Consider the following 16,718-nt stretch of genomic DNA (forward strand, 5'->3'; position numbering starts at 1 on the left):
CGGCTCCCATTCATCTTTGCAAGTCTTTAGACAGCAACAAACCATCACATCTTTCATCTTCTTATAAACTTGATGTCCGGATCGTCTAATGCCGCTAAGTAATAAAGCCAGACCAAAGGACCTCCAAGGTGACACTTCAAGAAGAAAACGCCATGTCACTGCCTCATCCGACAAGTCAGAAAAAGGTTTCCACCCGGAGATCTACCAATAGTTGCAGGTAACATCTTGGCAACGCCTCAAAAGAAAACGATGCCGCCGTTGTCGCTGGCATCATACCAGAAAAGGCTTTCGCTCAAAATGCTTGTTTGGTAGCACCACAGTCCTCACAAGAAGCGATTGTGATGCCTCTCTTGGAGTCGACAAAAATGACGGCCGTGCCGGATCAAAGAATGGCCCGATGGCCGCACAGCCCGCACACCGCTGACCTGGCGGCCGGCCACAGCACCGTGAGCCGCCGAGCGGCCCTGCAGTGCCAAGCACGGCCACAGGTCGGCCTCCGGTCGCACTTGACTCGCACCCTCGCTGTAGCCCGGGGGCAGGGGCTTAGGGTGATAGATCTGTGCGCTGCAGGTGAAAAGGGTGGCGGCGGTTCCAACCGGCACGCCAACACCGGCGAGAAGAGGAAAAGGGGGGAAAGGATTGGCGGAGGTTGTGGAAGAGGGAGAACCTTCAATCCAATGGGAAGGGGATGGATGCGCCCACTGCCGCCCTCATCGCGGTAGAATGGGCTTCCATTGGCGAGCTCCGGCGGCAGCGAAGCGGAGGGAAGGGGCCAGAGCTGTGGGTGAGGGGGCGGCGCCGCCGAGTCGCCCTTGGGGCGACGCAGGGGCTGGGCTGGAGGCACAGTTCATGTCTTTCCTCTTTCTATTTATAATGCAAACCTGATCACAAGCTAAGGAACCAACGCATCTCAACAGCTAACACCTATTCTGCCCATCTACTCTGACCACGATCAACGCCTCTACAACTTGCTCAACTTACTAGCAAGCTTCATCAATTCCTTACCCACACGTTTTGGACTTGGCAATGTATTATAGGCAAACAACTAGCTTCACGACTGTAAGAAAAATGACTCCATTAAACCATTATTAGTTGTGATTTTAGTGATTGAATGACAACATAGTTATTAGATTAACAAGTCTGTTAAGTGAATATTTGTAGACTTTTAGATCCCGTGGATAAAGTCCAAATCATAGGAAGACCGCCCAAAATAAGTGTTCCAAACCATAGCAAGTGCGAGTCGTGGCAAAAAATCCGAAGATAGAATAATTCCAGGGCGTTCAAATGGTAGGAGATCATGTCCAAAGTACCGGATGAACTGATACCCTTAAAAATACAAGCAACGGATCAATGCTCTGCGCTGGAAGCAAAATCTACAGTAGTACTAGATGAACCGGTACTTGGCTCAGCAGCAGCGGATCAACTGGCACTCATCCAATACACTTCGCAGAAGCATCCAGGAGTTCCGAGGCAAAACCTTCATCAGAACCGGATGAAGCGGTACTATGGTTGGGGGCATCGGACCAAGCACTAGACCATTATGCCGAGAATACTTCAAGCAATAGAAAGGTTTGGAAGAAGTTGCTTGGGTACCAGATGAACGAGTTCAGCATGCCTTCCCAATGCATCCCATTCCCATCACTGGGCAACATGACATGCCATGCAGCTGCCACCATTTAGCACTCATCATCAGCCCCTCCGATCCTTATCATCTAAATTTCCAGATCACTAACCAAAACATCTGCAACTTTTATGGCACAGGGTGATACTTGTGAAGAGTCGGTGGCGGAGGTGTGAAATACCGAATACGGCACTTTAAAAGCTGAGGGCTGTTTCAGAGAGTGCCATATATGGTGGAAGATGTACATCTCTATAAAAACATGTAAGGAAGAAAATTCTTTGGTGAAGTACTCTGCCGCCTGCGACTTCGGCCTGTGGCCGCCTGCGATCCCCGCGCCGTTAATCTACGATCCTCGCATCGTTACATCGTATTGTGGGCAAATGCTCGGCAATCCTCCACGTCCGCTAATTACTCGACGCAAAAATAAAATCCTGATCGATCTTTTCCAAATTCCTGTTCTCACCCAGCGCAAAAAAAGGATCCTGAGCCCTGAGCGATCGTTCACCCTGTCCTCATCACGTGTGGCTTCTGAAAAAAGAATCCTGATCGATCTTTTCCAAATTTCTGTTCTATCTCACCCGGTGCAAAATAAAAAAGAATGAGCCCTCAGCGATTATTGTTTCACCCTGTCCTCCTCACGTGTGGCTTCTGCACCTTCTGGTCACTGTCGTCCACCGCATCTAGGGGACGCCCAGGCCTTGATCACGGCAGCGAGAGGACGACTGCAACAACGGCATCGTGAACGCCAGCCTCGTGCTAGGGCAGGCCGAGACCGCAATGCTGCAACTGGATGTCATCAACTTGGAAGTGGTTCCTCTGCAGTAACTGCAAAAAGGCTGCTTTCACTGATGTGTGGGACCCACTGCTGTTGGGCCCACTTGTTAGTGTGGAAGTCCCCCTGCAGTTACTGCAGTGAAGATCGTTCACATCACCTTCACCTTGGGCTTGGAAACGGCATCAGCGACATCAGCGTCATTGCAGTGCAGTGGTACGAGTACCTTCCGCGGCGTGCATGGATGCGTAGCGGCGTCGGATGGTTCGCCGACGAGGCCAAAGGGTGGAGAGTATGGCGGCGAGATGACGAGTGAGCGTCGTCCGCACCCGCCACGGGGCCAGATCCGCCAATGGCTGACTCTGGAGTAGACCGACGCCGCATCCGTGCTCTCGTCCACGTCTTGGACCAGCGGCGGACTGTCCGTCTTCCCTCAAGCCTGAACAAGGCTACATTGTGCACCTGTCTACCTAGTGACGCGCTGTAGCCCTACGCAGTCCAACAACAAGTCATCGCCGCCATCCAGATCTGCCAAGGCTCGAGCTCTGAGTGTTGTCATTAGATTCTCTGTTGAAAAATTTATAATTTAGGGCCATGCTACAGTAGTCCATTTACTTCTTAGGAAGTAAGAAGGTCAAATGAATCTGAATCATTGAATTTTTCAAGGGCTAAATCCATCTTAAAAATAAAAAAATATTTGTGTTTAATTATCTTGCATGCATGCATGCAGATCTGTCAATCATGAGAGCTGCCTAAATCTCATTTTCTAATCATGCATGCCTGCTTTTACCTAAATCATGATATCAGTAAAGCTTAAAATACCATGTGTTTCTGATACTATGTTTATTATTGTAAAAACTATTTTTTATCAGCATTAGCAACGCATGGGCATGGACCTAGGTTAATAGTAATTAAGTGCTACTTGGTTGATACCCCTAGTTTGCTTCCGGTGTATTCCACACGATTAGTTCAGCACGTGCATGAAGCATCAAGAGAAACTACGAGAGATAGATCAGTTACCTGGTCGAGTCTATCGGAACTTAATCCTCACAATTAGTTCCTGCCTTGCCTGTCTTTTGAGCTATCAACCCACACATAGAGGCACAACTCATGTGTTTCCTCTTTCTATTTATAATGCAAACCTGATCACAAGCTAAGACACCAACGCATCTCAACAGCTAAGACCTATTCTGGCCATCTACCCTGACCACGATCAACGTATTAGCCAAACAACTGGCTTAGCTTCAGATGTTTACCTTACTAGCTAGAGCAGCTCTTTTTGTGATATTTATGATGGTTGGGAATTTTTATTGAAGACCGTATACTCTTTTTGTGAAGAACATGGAATACCTAAGTTGGATATGGACGAGGACTATATAGATTGACATAAGCCAAGGAAAAAGACTATATAGATATGTAAGGACTGTCTGAACCCAGTTATTGACTTGCATCTTGCAGAGTTCAATGATCGTTTTGATGGGGTGAACTCTAAACTTCTTACCCAGATCCTTCTTTTAATCCCAATAACTCTTTTTATGCTTACAAATTTGAAAGTTTGATGGACTTGGCTCAGTCATGCCCAGAAGATTTTGAGTCAACACAACTAAAAGATCTTGCTTGTGAGCTTCCTATTTACGTTGATAACGTGAGAGCTGATGAAAGATTTGCCAATTTAAATAGTATTTCTGAGCTTGGTAGGATGATGGTGCAGACAAATAAACATCTTTCTTTTTCTTTGGTATATCATCTACTGAAGCTCGTACTTGTTCTTCCTATCGCTGCTGCTTCGGTGGAGAGGTGCTTTTCGGTGAAAATTGTGAAGACGGTACTGTGTAATCGAATCGGTGATGAATTTATGAATGATTGTATTGTATGCTTCGTGGAACAAGGATTTCTGGCTACCATTCCAAATGATGATGTTATTGTGCGCTTTCACAATACGGATGGCCATGCTCGTAGAGAGAAATTGAAATTGTAAAGGGAAATACTATTGTAAAATAATATAATATATATCATCGTTTATTTTCATTGTGTTACCTATGGAATTGTAGTATCACACTATCACAAGTATGAGTTAAGTACTCTGCACTGACATCGGTGACAATTTTTTCTGACTTCGCCCCCTGCTGGAGCTTCTTCCTTGCACAACACCTTTTGGACTCATCAATGCATTAGCCAAACAACTGGCTTCACGACAGCAAGTAGCGCCTACACTACTGGCTACATGCAAACATCAGCAAGTGCTTGACAACGTGCTCCAACGTGCGTGTGTGGACAAATGACGGATCCTTACCACGCTTTCGGCAGCGGCTACCGCGCGCCCATCACTGCCGACGGGCGTAGAATGACGGATTCTAGTTTTGTTTGTCCTAAAAAAATATGTTCATATCGTGCATGTATACTTTTTATGCACCAGTTGGTTGAACCATGTTTCTTATAGTACGTGACGGGAGGCAATTCTCTCACAAGAGGATGAGAAAACTTAGACATGTTGTATCTCATTTAATTTGTCTCATGATGACTTGGATATCTATAGAAGATCAGACATGTACAAGTTTACTCGAATTATCTTTTTCTTCATTTTTATTGGCAGCCGCGTACGCGTGCCGTCGTCCATGCCACGACGTGCCTGCCCTCGCTACTACAGAGGAAACAGAATTCCTCTTTGGTTTTTAACTTTAGTCGGGATAAATGAAGGCATTAGTCCTGAACAAACGGCTAAGCGGTGGGAGGGCTCTTTAGTTCCGGTTGGATCCTCCAACCGGGAGAAAAGTCTCTCTTTAGTCGTGGTTGGAGGTTTCAACTGGGACTAAAAATCCAGATTTTTTTAGTCCTGGTTGGTACTACCAACCGAGACTAAAGGATCACCTTTAGTCCCAGTTGGAAGCTTCAAACGGGATTAGAAGGGTCCTTTAGTCTCGGTTAGGATTACCAATCGGGACTAAAAGGCCCTCCACATATTAGTTTACAAGAAAAACATCCCACGTAAAGTCAGATGTGCTATGTAGGTAGGGTAGTAAAGAAGCATCATATGCGCGAGGCAAGAGGTCTTGAATTTGAATCCTGCGAACCGCAAGGTTGGGTGTGCTTTTGCCAATTATTTTTTTGGACTAGCAAACCCTTTAGTCCCATTTGCTAGACCTTTAGTCCCAAATTCGTAGTCCTAGTGCCTAAGGCTCTCTCTAGGATACCGGCTGCAACAGCAGCTGGTACTTTAGGTCTGGCTCTTTAGCCTATTTTCTATAAGTGTCGTATACATGTAACATGTGTAGTCCGCATTGTTGGTTTAATTTTTTTTTTCTTTCCTTGCGCAACTGATAACAGTTCAGCTGGTAGCCCTCTACCCCTGGCGAGCTACCAATTAAATTAAGGCTCATCATTGTAGCATATTTACAACTCTTTAGGCTTTTGGATAGGCTGCTAGTGTTACAATAGGAGCAGCACTTCTATTATCCGTTAACTTAATCTGTTAGTTTTCACAGGAGAAATAGTAACAAATTGATAAAACCATTTGCACTAGGTATACAACCGAGGTGGATGGTTGCCATTACATCGTATCCCCAGAATTCAAATTGCAAGTGGGACAGCGTGGGATATCCACTACCCGTCCGCATCAGCCGCTAGCTTTTGCGGCAGCCCGCAAGACGCCACATGCTAGCTGCGGGTGTTTGCGGCGGCCCGCAAGACGGCAAGACGCCGCATGCAGAAATGCAGAATGCTAGCTGCATCTTGTTCAGCGTCGGACCACGACAGCCAAAAGGCACCGAGCATGGAGCACAGTAGCCAGTCATGAGCCATCATCTCTCTTCTGGCCCGGCCCAACAATCTCTCTCTCTCTCTCTTTTCTCTCGCTTCCAGCCCGGCCCAGCTCCCTTCTTCCCCTCTCCTTTTCTTTTCCTCCAGCACGGCCCCAGCACCAGCCCAGCTCGCCAACTCGGCCTGCTTTGCCACCCGCCCCTCTCCCTCTCTCTTTTCCCCGTTCGCCCTAGCAGCAACGCCCACCCCGCAGCCCATCTACCGACGTGGCCTGCCCCGCCTCTCTCCTGTCTCTCACACGCTGACGGGTGACCCCACCCGTTACGGTCTTCCCCTACCTCCATCTGACCACCTTACCCACCGCGCCGCACGCCCGCCGGCTGTCCCTCCTGCACCACGCTCCCTTTCCTCCTTTATTACTCCTCCTTCATGGCTTATGATGAGCTCCACTCCACCTCTTCGCCTCCCCTTCTTTCGAGGAAAGGGTCGCCTTCATGATCATCATGGCCATTATAGCCGGTCGTCGAGCTCCGCCCCCTTCAGCCTTCCCTCTCCCTCCCTCGGCCTATATAAGCGCATTCGTGCCCGCCTTGCCCCTGCTCCGCCTAATTCCGAGCTCCCACACCTTGCACCCGTCCCCCTCTACTCAAGCGCCACCGCCACCAAGTCCGCAGTGCCACCGCCATCGATCTCCTTCGCAGCAACTTCTTCGTTACGCTCGTGCACTGTCGAAGCTCCGCCTGGGGGTAAGGAACCTTCCTGACACCCCTATTGCTCCTTCTCACACTTCCACGCTGCAGAATCGCTCACCGGAGCAACCCGTGTGCCGCGCGCCGTGGCCCGCTCCCTTCCGGTCACCGCACTGCCCTCCCAACCCCCCCATCGCCTTCCCCACACCCTCCTCTCCCCGAGTTCACTACTAGAAAACGGTCTATCGGTACCAGCACGTTAGCGCCGGTCAAGAACGAGCCGGCACTAACGTGCCTTAACAGTGTAAGGCGGGCACGTTAGCCCCGGCTAGAAATACCAGCCGCCACTAACGTGCCAATTCCCGCGTGGATGGTACACGTTAGTGCCGGCTGGTAACACTAGCCGGCACTAACTTGTCCATCTGACATCAGATGGACAAGTTAGTGCCGGCTGGTATTACTAGCCGGCACTAACTTGAGCACGTGGGCGCGTTAGTGCCGGCTGATAACACTAGCCGGCACTAACCGCGCCATCCCCCCAACAAATTAGCCCCTTCGCCCATTCAGATCGACGACGTCGCCCCAACTTACCTGCCGCCCCGACGTCCTCGCGCCATTGCTGCCGCCGCCCGAAGCTCCGGCCGCCGCGCACGTCGTCATCCTCGCGCGCGGCCCCTTCCGCGCAGCCCGGCCGCCCGGCTGCCCCTGCCGCCTCGGGATCCTCGCGCCACTGCTCCGCGTCCTCGCGCCCCATTGCTGCCGCCGCCCGAAGCTCCGGCCGCGGCGCACCTCGTTGTCCTCGCGCGCGGCCCGTTCCGCGCAGCCCGGCCGCCCGGCTGCCCCTGCCGCTCGAGGTCCTCGCACCACTGCTCCGCGTCCTCGCGCCCCATTGCTGCCGCCGCCCGAAGCTCCGGCCCCCACCGTCGACCCCTCTCCGGACCTCCTCCTCGCCCTCCGATCGCAAAAATGGATTCGAGGTGAGCACATCAACTTGCAAAAGCATCTGGTTAATTGCACATCAACAGTGTTTTGAGTTACGTGATATCCTGCTTCTTAGTCTTGCCCTGACTAATTGCAAAAGCATCTGGTTAATTTGGAGGACGATATTTCGACCAACGCAAGTAGAAGCACTTAAAGGGGTTTCTTGCAAGCAGGTGGGACCACGAATCTTCTCTCATCCTTTTGTGTTCTGTTTCCAAGTGCACCTTTGACATAATGTACATTTTTTTTACTTGATAGTGATGCTTCTGTACTTATTTCCATATCTGGTCCGCTAAGTTTTGATAAAATTATACTGTCTCCTGCCATTCTCATGTAATTTTTGTTTGAAAAGTTGCTAAGTGCTGAGACTTGCAATGACTAGGAAGCTAGCAGCAATGCAGCATGCTGAACAATGGTTTCTAGAAGCAATGCAGCATGCTGAACAATTGTTTGAAACGTTAGTGCCGGCTGGAATTACGGACCGGCACTAACACTAGCCCTTTAGTGCCGGTCAGTATAGCCGGCACTAACGACTGTCACGTTAGTGCCGGCCATTTAGTGCCGGTCACAGGGACCGGCACTGAAGCTCCCTGTGACCGGCACTGATGTGCCTTTCTCCGGCAGTGGTTGAACCGACGCCGGATGCTCATTTTCGAGCATCTCCAGCGACTCTCCGCCGGTGACCTGCAGCCGTTCGCCTGCGCCGCCGCCGAGCCGCCCGCCCGAGCCGCCGAGCTGCCTGGCTCGCTCGCACCCGCCGGATCTCGATCCAACGGACCGGATCAAGCCAACCCCCAAATCAAACAAACCCACACCGGTCAACTTTGACCTTTTTGCAAAAGAGCCCCACTATTTCTGCAAAATCGATCCTCAATCCTTTCTAGTTTAAATTATTTACAAAAAGATCCTTGTATTTCTATTTTAGCCCCTGAGCTTTTCTATTTTTTGAACCTGCCATCCAACCCTTTGTTTTCACAAGTCTAACCCGTGTGTTTTAGGTTTAATTAGGTTCTAGCCCTTAGTTTCTTTCAATCTATGTCCGTGGAACCTTGTTTTAACCCTATCTTTTTAGCATATCTTTTTAGCTAGCCCCTGAAGTTTATGGTTAATCACGTATAGGTCCCTGCAACCTTGTTTCTTTAGTAGATCTCACGTTTTAGAGCCCTTTTCACCTGTTCTTTTTGCGTTAGTCTTCTAATTAAATTATAGTTTAGTAGCGTTGTTGTGTCCTAGTTCCTGTTTTTGAATGAAATATAGATTTAATTTGATTAAAGTTCTCTCATCTACTTTTTCTAATTAAAATCTACTTAGGTCTTTACCTCCGATTTTCATAGTTAATGTTAATTTGATTAATACCAACTTAGGTCTTTTCCATAGAATCAAGCCCTATCCTTTAATGCGCTCTTTTTTAAAGCCTTTCTTGATTGGCATACTGTTCTTAGTTGTCATTGTTGTTTGCTTTGTTTGGTTATGCCCGATGATTGCTTCGAGCAGAAGGAGTGATGTTCGATAACTTGAAGATCAAGAGTTTCAAGAGAGCAAGAGATAAAGAGCAGTAAGAGTAACTTTCGTTGGAGAAAGGCAAGTGACCCTAACCATCCTTCTATCTATGCTTATTTACAAGAGTACCTTGTATTAATTGCAACGTGGAGAACCACCTAGGAAAATAGTACAACCACGAGAACCATATGACTCTAGTCTTGGCTAATTAATTAGAGACTAGTTTGATGCAGTCTTACCGAAAGGGCAAGAGGGGCGCGGTAGATGGGGTATAATCCGGTCCTCTTGGGAAGTGGGCTTTGCTAAGACACTATGGCCTTTAGCGAGGTCTATGCTCTGCTACTGCTCCGGAAATCTTAGCGGGCTACTTCTTATTAGAGAATCTTTGTAAAGATCTCGTAGCGTCCCTATGCAATCACACCTCGGAAGTGTGCTATTGTGCCTAGCTAGCACAACATGGTTGGGTCCAAAGTTCTTCCGAACTTTTATGCGACTTATGGTGGAAGTGTACAATCTCTGCAGAGTGTCTAAAACTGATATATCAGCGTGCTCACAGTCAAGAGCGGCCTACACCCTCATATGATTAATAAACTTAAAGATGGATTTAAATCTTTATTCTTGTTATTTCTTGTGGCCTTGCTGAGTACCAAACATAAGTGTACTCACTCTTGCTTACCGCTGCTTAGAAGAAGAAGGCGTGAAGTCTGTTGAAGATGATGCTGAGTTCCAGGCGTACGCAGCCTCCTGTCTTTATTTATATTTTTCTTTATATGATACTGTTACTGTTATTCACTTATGATGTCACTTTATATATGAAACTTGATCCTGATATACATATATAGCTAGCACTTGGTTTTGTTTTAAAACCGGGTGTCACACCCTGCCTTTTGATCCATCACCGCGCACGCGTGAGGGCAAGCTTCTGCAGTTCCAGCCCAGCTGCTGGCTGTGTGTGCGGCAGAGACACACACAACATGAGCTGATGAACAAGCCTTCGATCTCATTGGATTAGGAAGCGAGCGAATGAACAAGCTTTCTTTCGATGCATTGGATTCGTTTGTAGGCTAAGTTTTGTTTGTATTGCCAGTTTTGGCCATTGCTAATGCAATAAATGCGTGCAAAGCCACACTTAAACGGGTTCATGCGATAATACAAGCCGTACCAATTCTATGCCATTCCTAGCAAGGCAACATTGTTTGGAATTAACAAAACGCTTGTTTTGATTTCTAATAATTGTTGGTTATAACTGAGAACAAAAGTCTAGCTCCATACTAAACCAGCCTTTTCACATTATGATTTAATTACTTGAAAGGAAAAGGCAAGCACATTTTTTCAGGAATAACCATGTGCACATTTTTGACAATAAAAAGCTTGCGTATCGGAATTTCATTTCTAATAAATTGAGGCGCCATATGTCAACAAATATGGCGAGTTTGGCAACAAAATGATGAGAAAATAGAGTAAAAGTACGTGTTTCGTCTATACAAAATAGGGTCTATGGTACACAGTTTTCGACACAATATTATTAGGCCACTTTTGACACTATATTGAAGCAAGCAACTAGTATCATTTCAATGTGTCCTGCTCAGAATTTATGGGACTAGTTTCGTCGAAGCGATTAGTTTCATTGCAAGAGTGTGGCTACATTAATTCGATCATATATATTTGTACATTATAATTTGAACATGACTATATATGACTTGCCTAAACACACAAAAATGAAGCCTTTCCTTGAGGCATGCGGTTGTTTGGTCTATAGTTTCAAGATACGCTGGATGGCGTGGCATCTTAGAAATACCAAAATTAAGCATTGCACCGGGAATATAATTGCCTCGATATACTTTTTCAGTCGACGTAAATGAAACCACCGATTAGCTAGATCCAGAGAGACAAACACACACAGTCCTGAACACACAGAGAGGAGAGGGAGGGAGGGAGAGACTGGACGGATGAATAAAGTAGATTGCCTTTGGTGGACGTGTTGATGGAAACTAGCTAGCATATCGTCCAGCAAGCATGCCGCGTACTGACCGACCGCAATTGCTGGATGAATCCGCTGGCCTGACTTCTTGACTTAAAGTTCCACCAATGAAGAACCTGCATGAGAAACCTGATCACGGCGTACCTGGCCCTATGTACCTTGAATCATGGTTTCAACGTCATGGGTGAGAAGCTCCTCCACTAATGGCTTGGAATGGATCATTGCATGATTAGAAATCAACCTTATGACCTATAAGACCAACGAGCTACGCTTGATAAAAACATTAGTCCCAATGACTATGTTATCTCTCAATCATATCAAAATGAGAAATAATTGGTCTAGAGGGCCATTTTCCTTACATATTCAGCATCTATCCAGATGAGAGGAATGAAGCGATTAGATTGCAAGTACGTAGCTTGACCACTGCCAAACAATTCTAGCCCTTAAATTTTCCTGCAGTGGAGACACGTGCATTCATATTAATTGTCAATCAGTGATAACTCATTAGTAGTACCAAGTTTTGGGGTGGTTCGTCCAGCTTGCAGACCAACACACGAACTGATGTTTGTGGAAGTCATTAGTACTACCCACTTCAGGGTAAATTTATTTGCAAACCATTAATATCTCAACTAGAACTTTGCAATATAAGAGTATGTATCCTCCTCCACGCTAGCCAGGATGCCTTATTAGTACAATTTATTTTGCAGGTTTGCTGTTTTGACAACTAGACCTATCCAACTTACCCAACTGCCATATATACATGGTATGTCAGCCGTAGATGAACTATCACGTTGCAGCGTGTAGTATAGGAATGGGAAGTCTCAGCAAGTTTTCAACCACCGCACAATGCCTTTCTGATTGTATGCTGCATTCTAGCCAGTTCCCTTTCGGTGGGTGCAGTTAGGGGAAACTGAACCACCAAAGCTTCTACACACACAGATACTACTGGTCTTCAGGTGTCAGGACACTCAAGTTGAAGAACAGATCAATCAGCACTGAAGGCGTTTCAATACCCCAAAATCCTCTTTCTCTTGAAGAAGTCTCCCCCACCACGATCTACTGCTGTTCCCTCTTGATTTTCTTAGAAGGATGCTGTGACTACTCAATAGTGGCAAGGTATCCTTGTTTACTGTGTCAACCTTAGTCACAAGATCTGCAGAAGAAACGATATCATCAATAGCAGCAGCATTCTGCGTCAAACTCTCCAAGCCCTCGACAATCTCGGATGAGACATCAGGAGTCATCCTCTCCATAGTAGCAGCACCACCAATCTCTCCAACATCAGCTGAACTCACGGTTTCTCGATAGTCTTATCTTCAGTCAAATTATCATCTACACCAGCAGCATTCTGAGCCAGGCTACCCAAGCCCTGATCACCTTCTGCATAGCAGCTGGAGTCCTCTCAAGAACATCGCCATCAAAGTCTTCAACAGCAGTTGGACTACCAGTCATAAGAGGTGCAGCGGCGGCGGCAATGTCATCAGTATCAGCAGCATTCTCTATCAGATTCCCAAAATCCTTCACAGCCTCAGATGCGACATCTGGACTCAGCTTCTCCACAGCAGCAGCATTGATAGGCTCCGCCAGCTTTATCAGTATTCAGTTCCCTATACCAAGACAAAAGTTCAAGAAACAATAAAACATGATGCAGAACCATTTGATGGATTTGGTCAATGTAGCCAGGAGTAGCATTGCACTTGGTTATGCTCCTGGGGAGGGCGGCGGTAAGGTGAGCTCTACTGCGCGCTATCAGGTCTCTGCGTAGCCGCACGCTGGTGAGTCTGCAGCAAGAGCTCAGATATTAGGATTAACTTTGAACCATAAGTGCTTTTAAATAAAAATATAACAAAACCAATTTTGTAGCACAAAAGCTATACACTAATAGAGCTAAAGGTTTATCTTCACATAACGAGAACACCTTGTATTGCCATGTAGAGGGAGAAGTGTTTTATATATTATATTTTTTTTCAGAAACCTCAATGATTAATTAAGAGAACTGAATGGAACTGATGGTATGACAAAATTAACTATACAGTCAGCATTGCACATATTCTTCGAAGAGGCTTCTGCGCATGCATGGGTTGGACAGAGGATTGAGATCAAACTATACAAACCGGAAGGTCAAGATTTTTATGTGTGGGTAAGGCTGGATATCAAACCAGCTTGGCTTGGCTCACCTCAGCTCGAGCTGGCTCGTTAAGATAACGAGCTGGCTCGGCTTGGCTCGATATCAGCTCGAGCTGGCTGCCAGCTCGAGAAACTAACAGCAACCAGCTCTTCTTCCATGACCGCGGGGGAGCTGGTCTGGGGCTGTAGGCGCCGAGCAGACCTTGGGGACCGGCCGGCCGAGACGGCGCTGTTGTCAGTCAAAACCCGCCGGCGAGCAGTGACAGGCAAGACGAGGAGCTGGGAGGCTTCCGGGACGGCTGGTGGGCCTCGGTCCCTCGGTCAACGGCCCAGTAATCCGGCGCGCACCCTGGCTTGAGGTCGCTAGGCGTGCCACCTGATCCTGCACCTGATCAGGAAGGTACGATGTATCGAATTCCTGTACGCATAGACACGTGTAAAGGTCAGTCCGAGCCGTGATCGGCTCATCACCTCCTCCCCGGTATCGGCTATGAAGAGCCGATTGCATCAACACTGATCTTTGAAATAGGCAATATATATATATATGCTTGACAATAAAATAAATCTTGTTTCATAAATATCGATCTGATCCAATCCACGATAACTAAGCCCTCATTGTGCGATCGGAATATCCTACACGTGATTGAGCCAAACAAATACGCAAAAGCATCGGAACGAACAACCTAAACAAAGATCCTAAAACTAGCCGAAGAGCCGATTCCTAGAATAACCTTTATTCAAGCTACGACCCGATACGAAACATACTGCCGAAACTTTCAACTCGTTTGCAAGGCCTAATTACGCACATATTGAACTAAATCTCTAATAAATAGAAACTAGCTATAACAGATCGGATCTACTGACAAAGATGAAGCAAGATGCAACCATCACATCCATGATCGAACACGACGATTACTAAGCACACGTGAGCAACGGACAAAGCATGATCGGGATACAAAGAGAATAACGTTGCTCTATGCGCGCTAAGATAACTAGTGCTACTCGCCATCTACAAAGCTCCAGAACGAGCAAGACATAAAACGAACGAGCAAGAGTGATGCTACCCGGATCACGCAGAGCGTGATCGGAGCCGCATGGCACTTACCCGATGAAAACCCTAGAACAGGGGAGGCGATGCGCCGAGAGTTGTTGATGAATGATCCTCCTTCTTGTTTATTCATGGTACATATTTATAGTCCGTAGACTCGTCCTTCTTAACTAACCCTAACCAAACACGATACGACTCTTAACTGCCTATATCTAAATTTACACGGCCTTTCCGGCCCCAATCATCCGCACAAGGTCCGATTCACAAGCTTATTATAATTATCTTCTAGGCCCATCTCGCTCCATGGCCCACTTCTGGCCCGGTCAGATTATGGCGATAACAGGCGCACAGGGGCGTAGCAAGGAGGCACGGCGCGGCCGCGAGGGGCCATGGCGCGGGCTGCCGCCAGCCTGCCTGCCTGCTTGGGTGGCCGGGAAGTGGAAAGATGGAGCCACGGAGAACCGGGGTGGTGGGGCGGAGGGGCGGAAGGCCGAATGCGGGCGGCGGTGCCGGTGCCGGTGCCGGTGCTGGTGGTCAGGGATGAGCGACGCCAGGAGAGTGGGAGATGGGGAATCGGGAGGGACCATGGGAGAGGAGACCGGCCGGGTGGGATGGCGAGCTGATTGGGCTGGGCCGGCTACCATTTTGGGCCGTAGCTTGGGCTCGATTGGCTCACGAGCTAGCTGGAGCTGGCTCGATAAAATACCTGAGCTAAAATCTTAGCTTGGCTCGATAATATTTTTCAACGAGCCGAGCCACTAACAAGCCGAGCCGAGCGAGATAGTGAGGCACGAGGTTTTTTTATCCAGCCAAATGTGTGGGCTTTTGGAGTATCGATGCTGTGTTCGAGCAGAAAGCTGTGCAGCTCTGGTCGTGAGGCCAGTCTGTAGCGCTGCAGCCTCTTTTTCACGCGGTTGAGATTCAACCACAGCTGCAGGACAATGCATAGACGCCTGGACACGGATTCAATTGGAGCCGGCAAAAGTTGGTGACCCTCTTTCTGAAGTTTACTGTTAGCTGACCAGAGTCAACTGTGCTGTCTTCATTCTTTCTTAAGTGAGAGTTCATTGCACACACGAAGCACTGAAGATTTCTAGGCACCTGCCAGTGCATACATGGTGGAGCAAGATGCCAATACTGGTCTGGTCCAGCCGATGTCGAAGGATTGCAAAACTTTGATGTGGACCAACAGCTGGTCGACTTTGCTCTGTGAGCCCAGTGGGTTCGATCCCTGAAGTGCCATGGGCTTAGGAAAGGTCGTCCTGAACACCTTGAGGGAACAGTGGCTGGCAGCGCTGCCTAGCATCACTTGCAATGTCAGCTAAAGCGAATGCATTGAACCCAAAAACACTTGATCGACTAGTTGAACTTGCATTCCCGATGCATCCCACTCAAATCCCCATGCTACAGGTTATGCCGTGCAGCTTTCTCAGTTTCATACTGCTTATCAACCCCTCTTTATCATCTGCATTTTCATGCAACTAGCCAGAACGAATGATCGAAAGCAGTTTCGAATGGCTCGATCAGCTAGATGTGAGGACTAAGGAGTGAGGTCTGCTCTTATCGCATTAGGCCGGATTGATGGGGCTTAAATACTGCTAAGAGGCTCCAACGCACAGTAGCTATCAGGACTGGCATTTGGCCACACAAATTGACTTTGTCTGCAAGAGCACGAACTGGACGGCTTGGCAGTGCCATGTGTAGAGAGGAGATTGGATCAACCGTGCCTGTATTCATCTCTTGGAGACACATTTATACATCTACAAAAGAGGTTTGAAGATGGCGAGATCGCCTACTAATATAACTAATTCCTAGTCTATGGGCGCGAGCGCTGTGGAGCTGCGCGTCGTGCGCGTCGCAGTGTGTCGCGAGGGTGGACCGCGGCGTGCATTCGCGTCGTGCCAGCTCCTGGCCGCTTGACGTAGTTCTTCTCCAACCCCATTTTACCTCTTCCGTGCCTGTTTGAGCACGTACAACAGCTGGGAGAAACTGCTACCTTCGGATGCCACCTGCCATCACTGGCGACTGGTGTTGCCAGGCCAATGCCATGTCACTGAACCTGGACCAGAGGGGTTCATTGTTCAGCTCACATTTTCCAATGCATACCATTCCTAGGCAGCACAACATGCCCTGATGCTACCGCCATTTCTACCTTATCATCGATCAGTTCCACAAGATCATATAGCGATCTAACCAAGTAGTAGGCAATGCTCTCACGAGCCAGTAGCCAAACGCTGAGAACT

General features: G+C 47.9%; 1 long non-coding RNA gene across 1 annotated transcript; it reads right to left on the bottom strand.

Annotated features, from left to right (window-relative positions):
* Positions 1 to 11,921: 11,921 nt before the first annotated feature.
* LOC112886857 lies at positions 11,922 to 13,083 on the bottom strand. The gene is made up of 2 exons (XR_003227446.1): positions 12,998 to 13,083; positions 11,922 to 12,907 (listed from the first exon to the last, which is right to left on the bottom strand). It is a non-coding gene; the product is annotated as an uncharacterized LOC112886857 (long non-coding RNA).
* Positions 13,084 to 16,718: the final 3,635 nt, after the last annotated feature.

Source organism: Panicum hallii, chromosome 3, assembly GCF_002211085.1.
Source record: "Panicum hallii strain FIL2 chromosome 3, PHallii_v3.1, whole genome shotgun sequence".
NCBI classification, from domain to species: Eukaryota; Viridiplantae; Streptophyta; class Magnoliopsida; order Poales; family Poaceae; genus Panicum; species Panicum hallii.